The sequence below is a fragment of the Sinocyclocheilus rhinocerous genome, unplaced genomic scaffold, assembly GCF_001515625.1.
Source record: "Sinocyclocheilus rhinocerous isolate Xijiao unplaced genomic scaffold, SAMN03320098_v1.1 scaffold1470, whole genome shotgun sequence".
Lineage (NCBI taxonomy): Eukaryota > Metazoa > Chordata > Actinopteri > Cypriniformes > Cyprinidae > Sinocyclocheilus > Sinocyclocheilus rhinocerous.
In genome coordinates this window covers 115,617-121,694 of record NW_015652166.1, presented here as the reverse complement: position 1 = coordinate 121,694, position 6,078 = coordinate 115,617, and the positions used below count along the sequence as shown (strand labels likewise).

The 6,078-nt window shown below is 33.5% G+C and overlaps 1 pseudogene; it reads right to left on the bottom strand.

Moving 5' to 3' along the window:
• Positions 1 to 6,078, bottom strand: part of LOC107713899 (ceramide synthase 2-like) — a 27,842-nt pseudogene that overhangs the window by 2,712 nt on the left and 19,052 nt on the right.

The following is a 6,078-nucleotide window of genomic DNA, read 5'->3' as shown; positions in this document are numbered from 1 at the left end:
ACGCACGCAAGGGCACACGTGAATTTAAACTTTACAGGGCAGCACAGATACAAAACACACTCACACACACATATATAAAATATTAAATAATTGCAAATATTAATAAAATAATAATAAATCAAAACAATTTATTGTTCAAATACAATTTATAATTCAGAATGTTAAGAATTATTAACTAGTGTAATGTTAGTATCATTGATATACTATAATAGTTTTTATTAATATTTTGAATCAGTTTTTATTTTTACATTTCCCCCTTCACTAATTCATAAATGTTTTTTCCCATAATTAATAGTTTTTGTTTATATATAGTAAAATATATATATAGTTTTACTTAATGTATTTCCTTTTTAGTTTTTGTTACTTAGTACATCAATTTATTAAGTTAAAAACAACTGACATTTTTAAAATAGTTTATTTAATTTAATTTCAGTTGGCATTTATATTTATATTATTTAAGTAATAAAATGTTTATTTTATGTTTATTTGTTTATTTATTTTTATTATATATTTATTATACATATATATATATATATATATATAAGTAGCAAATAAGTAGCACATGGAAACAATCGAAACATCTGTCATCGAGGCCACCGCAAAAACAAAACAGCCTACAGTGATTCCCAGCATTAGCTGCTGCTTTGAATACTGCGCTGCTCAAAAAATAAAGTCTGATTCACTGAGATGCAAAGATGAGGTCTGCAGTGTGATGATGGCAGACTCACTTTACGCTTGACATCAGACGCCACGCTGAAGAGAAGAGAGGTGTAGAAACCCAGCTCCAGCATGTAGTACCAGTACTGAGACGGCAGGAGAGTCTGAGAGACAGAGAGTGAGAATCATCCACTCTATAAATAATGTAGCATCAACTAGCCAAATCTGATTAGTTATTAACAGACTTTACTGGTATTACTTGACTGCAAATTCAGATCAAATCGCTTGAGTAGAAGTGAGCGATATGAACAAAATAAATACAGTATCATATGCTGGAAATTCAACTAATGTTCTATATATCACATAACCATGTGATTATGATTTTTTTTTAATAGTCAGATCAACTAAATACTTACATATGGATTATTACGGGATTTAAATTCTACAAAAGAAAGGCACTGTCTGACTTTATTATGTGCCTTGAGAAAAAGAATGTGCACTTTTATATTTCCTATTCAGTGTACTTTCATGACACACTCACGCTTTTTACAATAATGTCAAATTAAATGTTTTACTTTAAAGTACGTTTGTGTTCTAATAATCCTTTGTTGTGCTTTAAAGAAGAACACATTTCTATGTGCTGCAGACTAACATACTAAAGCACACGTAATGCACTTGATTATCATTTTAACTGTAGCGTGTTTACATTTTACAGCTAAAATAGTTTAAGTGTAGTAAATTGCAAATGTGTAATTACGAATATTTTTAAATGCATGACATACGAGTTTCAATAGAAATGTCATTAAAGTATATTTTAGTTTAGCATAAATGCTTGACGTTTAGTCCAGCAGTAAAGACAATAGAAGTAATTATGAAATTACATATAAAGATGTACCTAAGTCCTATATGACATCAATGCAACATCAGCTCTATTTAAAGTTAGTTGGCTATAGAAATGCTTAGTTCTTATGTACTAAATTTGCAGTTTGTGCATTTCAAATTGTTGTACATTTAATACAGTATTTGCTGAGATGACAAGGAACCCTTTAGAAAAAGAGCAGCTGGACAAGAAGCCATGTTTTGACAGGAGACTGAACTCACCAGAGTGGGGAAGCCTTTCCACATCTCCTCGAGATCATACAACCAGGGTTTCTAGAGAACAGGACGGATTGTGTTATGCAAAAAAACCAGCACAGAAAATAAAACCAGATAGTTAAAACAGGCTGAAACTGCAAAGGACTTACATCTATTAGTGCAACAAGGCCACCGATGAAGGCGAGAAGATAAAAGGCGAATCTCCAGCTGCAAAAGAGCAAAAGGGTCAAGGTTTGGCTAGTTAACCAAGTCATGCTGTTAGATGCCGTAACTAAACCGTTATGAGAGGAAAACCATCTTTCTGCCATTGACGCTCTTTCAAAAGAAGTGTATACATGTTTTTTCCAAGTAGTATATTTCACTATATTTGTGATGCACCAAATTTCACAACAGAACATATTCAGCTGAAAATAAATTTTCAGTTTCGGCCAAAATAGTTTTGGAGGGCTAAAATCATTGACCAAAACAATGACGTTTAATTAGCATTTCTCAGATGGAGCATTTTGACTGTCTCATGCACATAACACGGATAAACTACGCCAGGTAAATATGTCAGCTGTGTGGACGCTACAGCTGGATTAACAATGTGGATTTTCTCCTTTTAGATGAACTGAGATCTTTTCATTTGACCTGTGAACAAAAACTTTATTTTTGGTGTCTGCCATCCAATAATCGCAATAAGCTTTGTTATTTTTGATATGAAACTAAGTCTGATCTTTCAAATTCTGTCAAATAGAAACAACAATTTGCTGCAACAATCATCTCTTGCTCATTACTATTAGTTATAGCATGAAATAAACATCAGAAGGTGTTGAAAGAAACAGAACAACTTACTGAAATTAATCATGTCTCATGTAATCGATCAATCAGTGTTTCAACCACAGAAAGACATCAGTAAAACAGCTCATAAACAATAATGTCACGTAACACCATATACAGTGTCCATAAACTCATTAGCCCGCCAGAAAAAAAAAACTCTCAATGCACTGTATTATATATTCATTATATTTTTTACTTAATCTGTTGTATTCATTATTTAATGCATGTTTGAATAAATGTGTCATGAAAACAAGTTTTATTATAGCGACCGTTTAAATGTTTATTAGAATCAAACATAATTATATAATTAAAAGTTGATATAAAACAGCCTTATATGCAATTTAAACGTTTACATAAAAATCAGTTGTTTTTTTTATCTGCGTGTTGATTATTAAATAAATTTAATGAATTAATTGATTATTAAATAAACTTTATTTTCATTTTCGGCTAAATGGAAACTTTAATTTTCAGTTTCTGTGATTTGTTAAAAAAAAATTCCTAATGTAATTAATTACCAATTACATTAGATTTTTCACCACTACCTGATTATTATATATTTTGTCACTAGCAAAAGGTTTGAGAGCAGCCAATCAGTGATGTTTTTACGGGTCTTTCCGAGATCTTCCTTGGCTCCTGTGCTTGAACTAAATGCGCTGTTTCTTGCAATAGATCTCTGTGCATTAGGCTTTAAGAGCTGAGCTGGAAAAAAGAACAATGCTGTTGTCCTCTAGGACCAAGATTGAGAAAAACTGCATGTGAACGAGCCTTTAAAACTTTTACTAAACATATGAATAATTTAGTAAGTGCCAAACACTAAGAGAAACCGCTTTCATAAAGCATCATTTAATCTCGTACATCAGCAGCTAAAGCTCATCTCACAGGAAACAGTCGATGGTAACAGGGCTATAAAGAGTGCTTGTGAATAATGTTTCTGTTGGTGTGTTTTTTTTCACCTGGCCTCACGAAACTTCTTGAGAAGGTTGGGTCTGTCTTGATTCCTGCGCCGCCTGAACCAGCGCTGGACCTGTGGCTCTGTCCATCCCGTCTGCTTGCACAGTTTCTCTACTGACCTCTGGAGAGCAAAAACACGATACATTACAAAATAAATGTAATTGTAATCAGTTACAGCTACTGAGAAAAAAATGTGCAATTAAATTACAGTTATGAAAATGTTAACGATTACAAAGGGGGTTACTTCAGAATTTTTTTTCACACACACTCGCATACAGATTTAATTGATTTGTTTCATAAATTGCAGTGACTGCTCTAAAAAATGAAACACCAATGTTTCAGGAGTTTAGGACACATATTTCAATAACTGTTTAATTTCCTATTTGCTAGGTTTATGTAAATGCTTTATTTTTTTTTTTTTAAGATTAACTGTTTTTTTTTTCCAAAGCATTGTTAGATGCCAGTGTTTCATGTCATAGATATGCAAAGTAGCGCTGCCAAACGATTAATCGCGATTAATCGCATCCAAAATAAAAGTTGTTATTTACATAATATATGTGTGTACTGGGTATATTTATTATGTATATATAAATACACACACTTACAGTATATATTTTGAAAATATTTACATGCATACATTTATATTCATATAATTTATATTATATATAAAATATAAACGTAACATTTTTCTTAAATATATACATGCATGGTTGTGTATTTATATATGCATAATAAATATACACAGTACACACACATATACTATGTGAACAAAAACTTTTATTTTGGATGCGATTAATCGCGATTAATCATTTGACAGCACTAATGCAAAGATTTGATTTCAAAAACAGTATCATAGCTATTAAACTATTTCTTGTTATGGTTTTCGATCTGTATTTAACCTCAGAGTGATCTCAAAGTAAAAAGAGGTGATAATATCTGATTTTGTGGTGGCTGTGCTTTAAAATGAAATTATTATAATCTTAATTCAAGCAATGAATTGATTCTGAAAGTCTGACAGTAATCAGTGTTGAGTTCTACTGTAAGGTTAACCCTGCCTGCTTTACATGTTTCAAAACTTACTTTAATAAAATAATTGAAATAGTTACACAAGAGAGGGCTGGGAGAGAAGACATTAAAGTTTGAAAAGCGAGAGACAAAAAGCACGTCGACAATAGAACTAAAGATCTATTTATAAACGGGTCAGACAGAGGGAGAGGGAGAGAAAAGCTCTGCATGGAGGGCATACAGTAAAACACACAGGAAGAAGAAGACAGAGCTTTGACGCACCTCTCAAAGACCTGTCGAATTACTAGAAACAGGACGGCGATTGGCAGTACCGCCCACAAATCCCGTGCCTTCGCAAAGACCCGGCCATCACGGTCCTCCAGATCAGCCCATCCCAATCCCTCGGGGAACCACAGACGCTCGTGCCAGAACACTTCACTCACCCACTCCAGCATTCTGCAGAACAGAGACACACAGACGAGTTGCAGTCATGCATGTGAAAGACGAGTTTTATACAAAGCGACTTATGAAGTTACGCATTTTAATGATTTCTTGCTTTCCCTGGGAAGTGAAGCTTGCCGTTGTTAGCGCTATGCTCTTTTGTTTGAGCTATCCATCCACCCATCCATTCATCCATCATCTATCTAATCTACCCATCCATCCATCCATTCATTTATCCATCATCTATCTAATCTACCCATCCATCCACCCATCCATTCATATGCAAAGATTTGATTTCAAAAACAGTATCATAGCTATTAAACTATTTCTTGTTATGGTTTTCGATCTGTATTTAACCTCAGAGTGATCTCAAAGTAAAAAGAGGTGATAATATCTGATTTTGTGGTGGCTGTGCTTTAAAATGAAATTATTATAATCTTAATTCAAGCAATGAATTGATTCTGAAAGTCTGACAGTAATCAGTGTTGAGTTCTACTGTAAGGTTAACCCTGCCTGCTTTACATGTTTCAAAACTTACTTTAATAAAATAACTGAAATAGTTACACAAGCCTACTTATTACATTTTAGATAGGGTAACTTCCAAAGTAACCTTCCCAACACTGAGTGTGGGCCAATGTGTTATTCATGCATGAGAGCGGTTAGCAGCGTACGCACCTGTGTGGGGTTTTTAGTTGTGTTGCAATAGTGGGACTCCAGTGTGAGGTTGTGTGTAACTCGCCGTCTGACTGTTTCCTTCAAGCCTAGCAGAGAGGCTAGCGGTGTAGCAACATATCTGAACATACAGGCAGACGTTTTTGAAGAAAGAAATTAATAGTTATTGAGCGAGGATGCATTAAATGATCAATGTGACAGTAAAGAAATGTATAATGTTACAAAAATAAATGCTGCTCTTTTAACTTTCTATTCATCAAAGAATCCTGAAAAACAAAATGTATCACAGTTTCCAGAAAAATATTGTGCAGCACAACTGTTCTCATCATTGATAATAATCAGAAATGTTTCTTGAGCAGCAGATCAGCATATTAGAATGATTTCTGAAGATCATGTGACACTGAAGACTGGAGTAATGATGCTGAAAATACAGCTGCG